The sequence below is a fragment of the Schistocerca cancellata genome, chromosome 2 (genome assembly GCF_023864275.1).
Source record: "Schistocerca cancellata isolate TAMUIC-IGC-003103 chromosome 2, iqSchCanc2.1, whole genome shotgun sequence".
NCBI classification, from domain to species: domain Eukaryota; kingdom Metazoa; phylum Arthropoda; class Insecta; order Orthoptera; family Acrididae; genus Schistocerca; species Schistocerca cancellata.
Window position 1 is genome coordinate 704,123,613 of NC_064627.1, and position 14,799 is coordinate 704,138,411.

Below are 14,799 nucleotides of genomic sequence, written 5' to 3' on the forward strand. Positions count from 1 at the left end.
GGGTTGCCGTACCCAGTAAATCCAGGGTCTGACCGGGAGCAGCAAGGTCTTACTTGACAGGTACAAAAAGCTTTTCACTCAGGACCCCTTCAGCGAAGATACGATGGAGGCTGGGGAGGAACTAATGCAGGCTATTGCTGAGGACAAGAGATCGCGGTGGTGCAAACTAGTCGAGAATCTTGACATGAAACAAAACAGCAGACGTGCATGGAAATTACTGAAAACCTTAAGTGGAGATCTAACTGACCACCAGCAGAAGAACAATGGGGTAACAGCAAATCAGATTGCTAGCCAACTTCTGAAGAATGGGAAAACCAAAGGGAAAAGAGAAAGGGAAAGAGTTATACCCCAAGAACAAAAAGATTACGGACTCCTGAATGCTTCATTCACAGCAACCGAACTGGAAGATGCCATTCAGAGTATGAAACTGAATAAGGCCGCTGGAACTGATGACCTTAGAACGGAGCAGATAAAACAGTTTGGGCCCAGAGTTCGAAACTGGGTACTACAAATGATGAACACCTGTATTAAAGAGCTGAATATTCCAATACTATGGCGACAGGCGAGAGTGGTGGCTTTACTAAAACCTGGCAAAGAGATAAAGGACCCCAAAAGTTACAGACCTTACACGTCAAACAAACATGATGGAATTATTGTGTGTAGCACGATGTGCAGTCTAGTGAAGCCTACCTATTGTGTTTTCTGTACCTCATGGGATACAGACGATGTTATTGTGAAAGTTTACCTCTTATCTCCTTGCCTAGGGACGCCAGATGAAAGTTGATGTCGTCAAGCCCTGAATCAAAATAGCGCAACTGATAACTGGGGAGAGGAGCTTGAGAGCGCTACCTAGAGAGCGTGTCTTTTCTGTACGATACTAGGCAAGGGACTGGAGGGCTCACACGCTGATGTGTGGGTTCCTGCATTCTATAGCTTTTATTTTGAATAAATTCCTTAAACTTGACTTCTTTGTGATTTTTAAGATATGTTAAAGATTGATGACAGTTGATTTTCTATTTATTTTAAACATTATCACTCGACTTTACAGCGATAGCAGCAATTGTTTCAGTTTACAGATATTACAATTTTACAACTTACAGCTCGGGTATATTATATACTAATCTGCACGCACATTTCTACGAGTAAGACGGAATTGCGTTGGCAAAATGTATACCACCAAAGTCTCCCAATATTTTACATAGGACATTCACAATGTGAGGAGGATAACGGGCAAACTGGGGACCAGATACATTCACACGGAGTCAAATTTCCGGAATTAAACAAGCACATTCATTACCTTACACAATCAGAAGCTTGAAATAAAAGAATTAGTACAAATATTCAAATACCTCTCTTCCATGCGTGAACATTGAGACAGACGCACTGAGGACATGTCTGCTCACTTACCCGTCTTCTGTAACACTCCTAGAATATGGCGGGCACCCGGAGGTCTTCCTGGGCCCCGGTGGAGGGGGTGGTCGAACCACTTGGCCGTGACCAACCTCTCCACCCCAAATCTTGTGACACTGGAAAGTCTTTGACTTTTACCTGCCTGTGCTGTCTCTCTGATCCCCTAGCCAGGAGTAAGGTTGGCACTACTATACTACAGAACTACTTCCCAACAAAGATTTGGCTACGCTTTACGGAAAGGTGTGAGGAGGATTAGGAAAGGTCATGTGCAGATTCACATCCACGTACAAGAAATGCATAATACACGACACGTATAAATACGTATTATGAAGCCTGACACATTTCTTTCCACCCGTCCACATGGGTTCTGTTGCGCCCGCGGCAGGCCGCGTCGTGTAATAAAATTGGCTGCGGAGCCGCCTCTGTTTCTATTTCCCGGTGCGAGCGAGCAGCGAAACGTGCTGCTTATAGAACGGAAACTACTGTACCGTTTCAATTGTATCAATTATTATTTCCTGTCGGCTTTATCTGTCTCATGGACGAAACAAACTGGTCGTTTACGTCTGTAAGATGTTTGTGTTATGCCTTAATGGACAGAAAGAAATACACAAGTTACCGCACTTTGAAGATGTAAATTGGATACAATTTGAAGCCTTAACTGAAAAAAAAATTGCCCCGAACACGACTCGAACATAGGCAAGTTTGCATGTCAGTTCTCCATGGTGCTGCCTCGTCTCACTTTTTCTTCTCATTTTGTTCGTTATTGTTCGTGGTATTTCGGTTTACCGGACGTCAGATGACATCCGTTGGAGTTTGTTGGTGATGCCTTCACTGGGTTTATTTTATTTATTTATTTTAATTACAGACAGCTGCCAGTTCTCTGACCGAACACGCTGAGCTACCGTGCCGGCGCCTCAGTTAGCTGATGGGACAGCTCCAGCGTAATGTAGAGTTCATGCTACCTGTTCTTGGCCACGTTGCACGCAGTTACAGTGTTGCCAGAGCCACGTTTTTTAAATAGCATTTCTATTAAACATATTGGTGGTACTATGTTCTGCTAGATACACATTTACCTAGAATTTGGATGAGGAGTCGCATGTCGACCGCCAAGTGCGTCATTTTTTCTTCATCCTGTATACATAACCAGGCATGATAACAACTGTAAACATGAATAACACTAATGTACTGCGGTGCCCACTGTACCAGTCCCACAGAATTAGAACTCTAAATTATTTGCATATTTGCCAATAGCGCGTGTGTGCGTGTGTACGAAGTTTCAGTAACATTCGACCGTGTTCCCTGGTTGCTTTACTTTTTCTGTCCAGCTGTATATGTCCCAAAAACCAGGAGTGGATGTTATAGAACATGTTATGTGTTACCTATGTTAGAAGGGAAGAAAGCTTAAAATAAAACTACATCTGCACTCTGCAATTAAAAAAATTGCGCACCGGAAAATGATTACCAACAGTAATTCATATTAAGACACACAGGAATTTCAGAAATTGGCTGCGAGTGTGCAGTGATTAAATCAATGGGGAAAGTTGGAAAAAATGTACCATACCGGGATTCGAACCCTGGTCTCCTACTTAATAGGCAGATGGGGTGATCACTGCTCCATCCCGACACAGAGGTCATCGCAGTCGCACGGACTACTCTAGCGCGCCTCCCGTCAGACCCGAATTCTCAATATATCCATACACTATTGTTGTAGTGCTCCTGCCCACTATTCTCGTTACTCGCGGCATTTCGCCGATTCCCGTAAGAGTTCGAATTTTGTTTGCATCTGCACTGAAGATGTCATTGACCGTCCACGCCTTAATTATATATGTGTAGTGTCTGTTCTTACCGTCATACCTGAAAGGACACCATATATACTGTATATACTATGTAATTCATATCTTTGACGAAGGCAGTCCCTAATATTTGAAAAAGTTCTGTAGTGTTTAAAGTCTGACACAGAACAGCGTCAACTTACAAGTTGTGCTATTAGAGCAGAGCGCCTATCTGTCTACATCTGCGTCCAAATCCTTCAAACAACTGTGGAGGTATAGCATAAAATATTTCCCATCGTACTTGTTTTTGTAGCCTTCCCCATTCCATTCACGTGTCGTACAATTAGTGATGAAACGCCTCTGTGAGAGCTGCAATTAGCGTAATCTTGTCTTAGTGATCATTTTGGGATCATACTTTCGATAACAAGCACAGTTGTGGGATGAGACAATTGTTTTTCGGAAGTCAAGCACCGACCTGACTGCCTTGATACATGACTTTCAGTATTTCATGCGAGGAAAGTGCGAGTTCGGTTTCACATGATCGATGTTCTCGGACTTCATGCTGGTTGGCATGAATGTCATTGTTCGTGGAGGTATGCACCGTCTACGCAACTAATTGAAGGCAGTTTGTTTATTTCCATACGCGTTTCGCTTCTTTTATTTGGGAAGCATCGATTTCCAGCGCTGGTAACTCATGTGTGTGGTCCTGGAGATACATTCGTTAGTTTCTATACTCCAGCTGACCGATTTCTGGCGTTCTTACACGCACATTCGTCACATCACATATATCACTTGCAGTTTCCATTTTGTGATCATCATATGTTTACAGTCCTGGAAATTGCCACTGATGATGCTTCTCAAATAAAATAAGCGAAACGCGTATGGAATAGACAAACTGCCTTCAATTAGTTGCATAGACGGTACATACCTACACGAATTTAGAGCAACTAACGGAAAGACGAGAAAAAAAAGTCATAGTGTAGGATATATCTCACTACGCTTGAATTCATAATATTTTCTAAGATTCTACAATAAATATGTCAGAGGCATTGCACGGTAGTTTTGAGAATCACTTTTGCTACCCTTCCTATAGACGGGTGTGTCGTTCTCCCAATTAGTGGACGCCGTTTTCAGTTCGAGAGACCTTTGGTTTTGCCAATTGAAGTGTACCGGCTATAAAATTTCATCTTGTCCACAGGCAGTAGAGAGTGTCATTATTTTATGTTTTTCGTTACTGATAATGTTCCGCATCTGTTAGGCATCAACTTCTCCACACATTCTGTTTCTGCTAGGATGGACCACTCTTCTGTATCTACGCAACTGTGTCACTGTATAATTATGGGTCCTCAGGGACCACCGTCATCACATACATATGGAGATTCTCAGAATATAGGACAGCACATGCATACCACCAGCGCTAATAATAGGAACCATTTATTATAAAAATTTTTCATATATAAATTGATTTTTATAATAAATGGTTCCTATTGGTTAGGTTAGGTTAGGTTAGGTTAGGTTAGGTTAAATTTTTGAATTAGTTGTCTGCGCGAGTTGACAAAGCATCAGCTGTTTGTCGATTTACTATTTCGTCCTCTGAGGCATATAACACTCTGATGAGAACGAAATGAAATTAAAAGGCGTCCGGCTGCTGTGGCCTATAATTATGTTGACACCCTTTACAGAGTTCTATAGATTGGTATAATGTGGACTAATTAGATGTGTCTTCTAATTAGAGGCAGCCCGAAGCGTAAAGAGGAGCTCCACGTTTCAAAATGCAATGCTAGTTTCACATTGATAAGGTCAGATTCATTTTGTCTGAAACTTAAACGACAGAAAAAAAGTTTAATTTTAAGTCCTGTTGAAGTATGTGGATGGTGTGCATAGCGCCGGAAGGAGTTTCTGACAAGGAAAGATTGCTAGAGAAAACCGAGTAAAAACGGCGTGAGCGTAAAGGCTCTGTGGCACTTTCGAAACTAAAAGCAAACGTAATAGCTCTGTATACACAATTGTTACAGAGTTTTTCAATTTAGTGGGCATGCTATTCTCATAGTGCACAAAACAAGAGAGACGTCTTCCTGCTAGAAATATTTTTTTTAGATTTTTAGGTGCTCAAGGACATCGACATACATAGATGTGATGCTGCACAGTTGGTGCTGAAACCGCACCAACCAACAGGCGATATGTGCAGTGTCCAACTTTGGCAGCACATTACGAACGAACACTGGGATGCAGTCGAACGAGACGGAAGGAAATAAGGTCCTAATAAATGACCTCATGCACTTGCACCCAAAAAGTTGACAAAGAATCGTCGCTGATGAGCAAAAAATGTAGGTAGTGAAAGGATTTTTACCAGTACGTATGTAATTATCGCCGTCTTTGAAAACGCTATGTGGGAGAGAGTGCCACATCCGAAAAAACACAAACTTCAGGAAACTGGGTAAAGTATTACAACGCCGATGCCTGTATGTATCGTCTGAGGTGAGACCTAACATCATCATCACGCATTATCCTTAGAGAATACTTCTCAATGTAAAATTTACCAACACTTATTGATACGGTTTTTCCCACACAATCCAACACCTGTGAATTTTTAGGATTTCTGGGTATTAAATATTGTTACATCTTTCATTAAATGTAATGCAAAATCTTCGCTAACCAGTCTTAAACAGTAAACAGTGATACCATGAACTCACCAAAGGAGATTATGTACTGCTTTGCGAGCTAACGGCGCTAAATACGATGAAGTAGGGGGGGGGGGGCTATTTTCTGTGACAAAAAAAGAAATTTGCATACATATTCCCTATACATATTAGTCATTCGAGTAATCGTGGTAGCTTAGACATGCAATCAGATTTCAAAATACTCAATTTAGAGTCATTTGCTACCTGTTTAATTTCGGCCCTCGTGCTATTGAAGAGACACTCCATACGAAACGGTTTTATAACAGTATGTGGCCTTCACATCTGAAAACTTTAAAAGTCTCCGATCTATTTTGCTAACTAACTGAATGAACTAACATGAAAATCGCATTATGACGTTCTTTCTGAACGTGGCCAGTCGTTGTGTCAGCTGAGCAACAGTATTACAGAGGATGCTATAGGCTGTCGTAATCCTTTTACTAATTTCTTTCTTTGTTTTGAAATACATTCGAGTCAGTATGTTTAAGGATCTCCGACATTCATGAAAAAACATTACACCCTGCAGTACGGTCTGTTGTGGGACAACACACAAACACGTGACGTACGGGTGTCTCCAAACGTTCGTTGATAGGTTATGACGAGCACCAGGGAAAGTAGTTTCTTGTGGAACGCTTGAATATTTAGATGAGACTCCCTAGACAGCGTGTAAGGTTACATTTTGATAATATTATTAAAAATAAGTATTTCAGCCCGTCGGAACTGTTAACCAATACTCCTGCGTGAAAAGGCAGTAAAATTTCCTCAAACAACCGCTTTATGTTTTCGTAATCGTGATGGCAGCGAAAAGTGCTTCTGTTTCATCCGCTTAAATCCAGACATGTTATTATTAAAAGTTGACAGAAGTAGTAAGTGTACCGTTTCCTTTATACGAGGGCGTGCTAAACAGTAGTATCTCCGAATTTTTTGTGTGATAACTCTTTAAGCTTTTTAAATAAAAATGGTTCAAATGGCTCTGAGCACTATGGGACTTAACATCTGAGGTCATCAGTCCCCCAGAACTTAGAACTACTTAAACCTAACTAACCTAAGGACATCACACACATCCATGCCCGAGGCAGGACTCGAACCTGCGACCGTAGCGGTCGCGCGGTTCCAGACTGTAACGCCTATAACCGCTCGGCCACTCCGGCCAGCTTTAAATAAAACAAACATAATTAATATCCTACATCTTTATTCTTCGTGTCTTCATATTTGCAGCCTTTGGGCGCTAGAGGGCTCCGAATTGTAGCGTGTAACATGGCGGAGTGTAATGCAACTGTTCCTGAGCTTGAGAAACAGCGTGCTGTAATCCAGTTTCGCATCCGAAGAGTTCGCCAACACATAGAGAACCCTCTACTTAAGTATGTGAACTACACTCCTGGAAATGGAAAAAAGAACACATTGACACCGGTGTGCCAGACCCACCATACTTGCTCCGGACACTGCGAGAGGGCTGTACAAGCAATGATCACACGCACGGCACAGCGGACACACCAGGAACCGCGGTGTTGGCCGTCGAATGGCGCTAGCTGCGCAGCATTTGTGCACCGCCGCCGTCAGTGTCAGCCAGTTTGCCGTGGCATACGGAGCTCCATCGCAGTCTTTAACACTGGTAGCATGCCGCGACAGCGTGGACGTGAACCGTATGTGCAGTTGACGGACTTTGAGCGAGGGCGTATAGTGGGCATGAGGGAGGCCGGGTGGACGTACCGCCGAATTGCTCAACACGTGGGGCACGAGGTCTCCACAGTACATCGATGTTGTCGCCAGTGGTCGGCGGAAGGTGCATGTGCCCGTCGACCTGGGACCGGACCGCAGCGACGCACGGATGCACGCCAAGACCGTAGGATCCTACGCAGTGCCGTAGGGGACCGCACCGCCACTTCCCAGCAAATTAGGGACACTGTTGCTCCTGGGGTATCGGCGAGGACCATTCGCAACCGTCTCCATGAAGCTGGGCTACGGTCCCGCACACCGTTAGGTCGTCTTCCGCTCACGCCCCAACATCGTGCAGCCCGCCTCCAGTGGTGTTGCGACAGGCGTGAATGGAGGGACGAATGGAGACGTGTCGTCTTCAGCGATGAGAGTCGCTTCTGCCTTGGTGCCAATGATTGTCGTATGCGTGTTTGGCGCCGTGCAGGTGAGCGCCACAATCAGGACTGCATACGACCGAGGCACACAGGGCCAACACCCGGCATCATGGTGTGGGGAGCGATCTCCTACACTGGCCGTACACCACTGGTGATCGTCGAGGGGACACTGAATAGTGCACGGTACATCCAAACCGTCATCGAACCCATCGTTCTACCATTCCTAGACCGGCAAGGGAACTTGCTGTTCCAACAGGACAATGCACGTCCGCATGTATCCCGTGCCACCCAACGTGCTCTAGAAGGTGTAAGTCAACTACCCTGGCCAGCAAGATCTCCGGATCTGTCCCCCATTGAGCATGTTTGGGACTGGATGAAGCGTCGTCTCACGTGGTCTGCACGTCCAGCACGAACGCTGGTCCAACTGAGGCGCCAGGTGGAAATGGCATGGCAAGCCGTTCCACAGGACTACATCCAGCATCTCTACGATCGTCTCCATGGGAGAATAGCAGCCTGCATTGCTGCGAAAGGTGGATATACACTGTATTAGTGCCGACATTGTGCATGCTCTGTTGCCTGTGTCTATGTGCCTGTGGTTCTGTCAGTGTGATCATGTGATGTATCTGACCCCAGGAATGTGTCAATAAAGTTTCCCCTTCCTGGGACAATGAATTCACGGTGTTCTTATTTCAATTTCCAGGAGTGTATATGATCTTGCAGTTCTCCAGTTCTCGATGAATGAAATTACAATGAAATCCAGACCGTTAGCTGCTTACAGGCGTTGATAAATATCAACGGGTACAGTAATGAGTATAGTGGACAGAGACACTACAAATGTAGTGTGTGGACAGTAAGTTGGAAATGTGGGTCTCACGGGGATCGTACCAGAAATAAGTCCCTGCAGTCACACTATCCTCTGTGTCCCCGATGGCTCAGTAGGATAGTGTGTCTGCCATGTAAGCAGCAGATCCCGGGTTCGAGTTCTGGTCGAGGCACACATTTTCAACTGTCACACCGAGCGAGGTGGCGCAGTGGTTAGCACACTGGACTCGCATTCGGGAGGACGACGGTTCAATCCCGTCTCCGGCCATCCTGATTTAGGTTTTCCGTGATTTCCCTAAATCGCTTCAGGCAAATGCCGGGATGGTTCCTTTGAAAGGGCACGGCCGATTTCCTTCCCCATCCTTACCTCACCTGAGCTTGTGCTCCGTCTCTAATGACCTCGTTGTCGACGGGACGTTAAACACTGATCTCCTCCTCCTCCTCTCAACTGTCACCGTTGATATTTATTAACGCCTGTAAGCAGCTGATGGTCTGCACTTCATTGTAATTTCCTTCCTCTACTTAAGCATGACAATGCCAGGCCACAGACAAGCACTGCGTCATCTGCATCAATCCATCGCCTTGGATTCACTGTCATCAATCATTCTCCATTCTGTCCCAACTTGGCACCATACGATTTTCATCTGTTTCCAGAACTAAAAGAACATCTTCGAGGGCTTCACTTTGATAGTGATTGAGCCGTGTCGGCTCGGCTCGTTGCGATTTCTCTTCCAGGCAATTTAACTCTGCTTGGTTCACTCTTCTGGTCGTCCGGTGGCGCTGCATCCGCGCCGTGGCCGGTGGGCTGAATTTTCGCCGCGTGCGAGGCTCGTTTGGACAGCGCTGGAAGATGGGACTCCGAGCTGAAGCGGTCGGGACGACTGTTGGCCGAATATACGGGTGGGGGGGGGGGGGGGGGGGGGGAAGGTGACGAAAGGGTCCGTCCCACAAGCGGCTGACGGTTGTCGGTTTTCCATCGAAAGTGTGTTGTCGCCGCCACCCATTGTGTTGCCGTCCGTCAAAGTGACCTCTTGGTAACAAATCGTCAATTGGCGATTCACTGGCAAACTTGTCTCTTTTCTGTGATTTCATCGGGAACAATCACTGGTGGATCGGGCAGTCATCTCAGCAGACGACGTGTATTGGGTCTTTTGGCCACTTCTGGTTTCTGTGTGTCTCTGATTACTTGCAGTTCGTCCCTGTTGCTTAGTATTGTTTGAGTGGCTTGTGTGTGTGTGTGTGTGTGTGTGTGTGTGTGTGTGTGTTACCTGTGAAGAGGTCCAACTAATAGCCAGGCCAATTACTGCGCCGATTTGTTAAACTCTTCTTAACTGTGTTTTCGAATTACACTGGCCATCCGATGGCGTGTCCATTAGCCCTAGCAACACAGGAAGACGGCTGTCATGTAGCGGACACTGTGGACTGTTGTAAGGTGCAGTATTTGTATCTAGCGAAATTTTTGAATGAGCAGTAAAACAGTCAATCTTAACGCTATCCGAGTACTGGATTTGCAGTTATTGTAGTTTCATTATCTCTTGGGCACTTAAATGCGCCATTTTTTAAAAAAAAGGAAACAAATTTGCAGAAGATTCAAGTGGTGAATTACTCTTGTGTTTTACGTGGTTGCTGTCTAAGTTGATCTAACACTAGTATTAAGTTGTCAGTTCGATGGGCTTGGGCTAGTTATAATATACACTGACCCAGCACCTGGTTGTCTGACCGGCCAATAAATTGTCCCGACGTCTCTCACCAGCCTGGAGATGTGTCACTTGACGACGGGGATGGAAGGGGGCGCGGTTCTGGGCGGAGACTGGTACGATAACCTCACTGGGACAGCTGCTCCGTGCCGAGTTGCGGTTGTGGGTCGTCGGTCTCTTAATTTCTCATGCTTTTTGCGACGCTATGTCCTCGTTAAATTTGCCCTTGCCTGTCTTCCCCTCCCGTAATCAAGCTTCACAATTGTGCAAATAGGAAGGTTTCAAGCCACCACACAGTTACTAAATTTCAAATGTCATCAAGTTAAACTCTATTGCAAGTTTAGTTCACCATATTATGTCAATTTACCAAACGTTTAAGCCCGTGCAGGCCTGCTTGCTGCCACTATTTTTACTTTTTACATTTATTGTATTCCTGGCAGTGAACAACGTGGCCTAGATGTTTTGAAGCAGGGCATTTACTCTTAAATTGTTTTGGAAGAATTGTAGAATGACTTGATCTATTTCCGTTGAATTTTTTTTTTTTAAAAAAAAGAAGGGAATATTTCTAAGTGTTCTGAGCCCCTGTATTGATCTTCATACTGCTGTAATACTCAAAACTTTCAAGGCATGGCACTTGGTGATTATTGATTTTGATCTTGTCGTAATTTTTTTTTTCAGGGAGAATTTTAAAGCAAAGCCTTCTGGCGCTCCGTGATTATTGATATTGATCATGTTTTAATTTTTTTTTAAATAGGAAGGGATAAATTTCGAAGCAAATTTTGGAGCCCTTCTGGAACTCTGATTATTTGATGTTGTTGACTAGCTTTTCGCTTCATTCCATTGTAAAGGAATACTTTTTTTTACGAAATAGATTTAGATGTTCTGAACCACAAGTGACGAACCTGGGGCTTGGCCGTTCCATGAATTCGTACCGCCACCAGTGAAACACCATTACAGTGATGAAGCAGCGCAAGCCGAGGTAAGGTTGTAGCCCCGTCAATAACATCGAATATTCTACAGCGACGATATCAACAAACTGGCCTCTAGTAGAGAGGAGTGGTTTTTCGCCAACTTAAACTGCGATGGGAAGTAAATATATAGACTTGAAGAATAAAGATGTAGAATGTTAATAATGTTTCTTTCATTTTAAAAGCTTTAGGAGTTTTTACGTAAGAAATTCGGAGGTATTACTTTTCAGCACGCCCTCGTAGCTTAAAGCTGTTTTCTTCATAGTAAGGAGCAACTGCTTGAACTAATTCTGGAAGTATTTCCTGAGAAAATGTTTCACAGGAATTCTCCACTCCCCCCCCCCCCCTCCCTCTCGCACGATATCATCTCTCTGTCTTTGTCTGCGTGCGTGCGTGTGCAGGTCCAAATAACGATCGATAAACTGAATCCACCTGCCATTAATACCTTATCAGTGACTTTAAAATGCAGCTGAAGTGCTTGCGTCTGAGCACCTGTTCAGAATTGCCGACTTAGTACAAGATCAGTTTCAAGAATGTGGAATTTTGGGGTTTGCGTTGCATATAGTAAACCGTTAATAGTAAATTTTAGCGTCACAGTGCATGATAATGTTGCGAATGGCTAATTGTATTATGAAACATATAGTGCAAAATTTCACTTTATATGTCAAGAAGAAACTACTGGAATACCTCTACATACGATTAGTAACACAGAACATTGAAAATAGTCATTTCTCAATTTATCTTTCTACGTTTTCTCAGCATTTAAAACTTGACTGACGATGGTAAGAAGTCGCACAGACTAAATTGTTCAAGATAAAAGTCTTTTGCATCAAGTTGGATCAACAAAGCTCATTTGTTTTCTGAGGAGTCGAACCTACCCACAGAACAGCAAGAGATTTCAGTAATCGGAACTTAATTAAAAATGAAAAGGGTCACCTTTTCTGTCCGTAGACAGTATTGCAAAATAAACGAAGGGATCTTGTACCTCTAAAAACAAGATAAAAGTGTTAGCCATTTCACTGATGATACAAGACAGGTCATACACAACAACGGCTTGTAATATTGTGATAGTAGAAAAAATGGGATATTTAGATTCACAGTGGAAGAAGCATTCAGTGAAATATAGCTTGTCTATTACTTTTATTTTCTGTGTAAAGGCTAAAGAACAGAAAAATACTGCAGTAAACTATCGTAATTCGTTACAAGCTAGTTTACTGTACGTGTACGGTCCTTGCCTCGTGGTTGCAGCGTCTTAAAGCGCTAGAGAGTCAATTGCCAAAGGAGGTGAATCACACTGTAATGTAAGCTGAGGGCAGCTGCACCCGACGCTCGTTAACAGGTCTGGCTGGAGTGAGCCGGCGCAGCGCTACGCACGCAGTCCAGTGGCCAGGTACATTCTATCTCACAAAATGACCCCATTTTAAAACTTTTAGTATGTTATATAGAGCCTCATGCTCATAAATTAAGAATAATCGCAGAATGTGGTGCCACACAACGTGGCACTGCACAAAACTGGCACTAATAGCATAGGCGCATAGGGAACACACACGACATAAACCCGTAAGTCCACGATATTGTTGATAAGTTGAGAAAACCATCCCGAAACACATGTGCTACAAAACGCCACTGTTTCCTGCGCATGTACCCTGACATCAATATGGGATATGATACCATGCACACGTACACAGGCCGCACAATGGGTTGGCCTACTCTGGATCAGATGGTCGAGCAGCTGCTGGGGTATAGCCTCCGAATCTTGAACCAGTGCCTGTCGGAGCTCCTGAAGTGTCGTAGGGGTTTGAAGACGTGCAGCGATACGTCGACCGAGAGCATTCCAGACCTGCTCGATGGGTTTTAGGTCTGGAGAACAGGCAGGCCACTCCATTCTCCTGATATCTTCTGTTTCAAGGTAGTCCTCCACGATGGCAGTTCGGTGGGGCCGTGCGTTATCATCCAGGAGGAGGAAGATGGGACCCACTGAACCCATGAAAACGTGGACATATTGGTGCAAAATGACGGCCCGATACATCTGACCTGCTACAGTTCCTCTGTCAAAGACATGCAGGAGTGTACGAGCACAAATCATAATCCCACCCCACACTATCAAACCACGACCTCCATACAGGTCCCTTTCAAGGACATCAAGAGGCTCCGGAACGCCCTATACTTGCAATGTTAAAATAACGCTTATAAATTACATCTTTCCTCACAAAGTATTTGAGGTAGGAAGTTGAACTTTTTACAGATTATTTATTGGAATATGGGCTACAACTTAACACAGGGATTTTACAAAATTATAGTTCAGTTATTAAAGATGATTTTTTTTCAATTGTAATGAAAATTCACAACATTTTATTGCAATTTTTTATTTATATATTCAAAAATATACAGTTTTTTGGAAAAAGGCTGTGTTAAATTATGCAGAAGGTACTGTGTAACATTTACTGAAAGTTTGAAACAAACATGTTTGGAAGATCCTTAGAAAACATGTAATTAGTATGAGAAAATAAAAGTTTTGGGAATCGAGCGACAAAGATTGGATTAACTTTTTAGTGCATTCCAGGTCCATAGGATGAATTATCTTCATCCTCTACAAACTCCTCCTCCAGCTTCCTCTTGTTCCTCCCCCTGTTTACTCTTGCTTGTATTTCTAGACTCTTTACAGCCCTGTCTGCAGCCCGAAGGCGTTCCTTGTCTAAAGCAATCATCGCTCGTACCATGTTAGAACCTATCTTCATTCCCATATTTCTAAATACCTTGCACCTTACAATGTTGCCATCATTGAAAGTCGCAACAGCATCATACACACCAAAGTGAAGTGTTTCTATTCCAACAAATACAGTCTTAGGGATTCTCGACCATATAACACTATTTACACTTTCATTGGGGTTTTGAGTTTTTCCGTGAATACACTTTTTCAACAGTTCAGGTGCTGCTAAGTCTCTGAAAATAGGTTAGCCACAACACATACTTTATCTCACATCACTAAAATGTACCTGATGAACACGGACGTTAATAATAACACCATTTGACAGCAGTTTAACAGCGCCACAGTGGGTCACGCCCATGTAGAACACATTTCAAAAAAAATTTAAAAATAGTTGTAGTCTTCGGAATTGAATAAATTATATATCTATTAAAAGGTAATAGTCTGCAGATTCAGAAAACGCAAAAAAGTAAAAATTGAACTTTTCATGATTTTGAGCCTTTCCGGAGCCCCTTAAAGAGTTGGTATCTGGTTCCTGGTTCACGCCAGATGAAAACCCGGCAAGAATCACTGTTCAGACTATACCTGGACTCTTCTGTGAACATAGCTTGGGACCACTGTCCCAATGACCATGTACTGTATTCTTGACACCAGG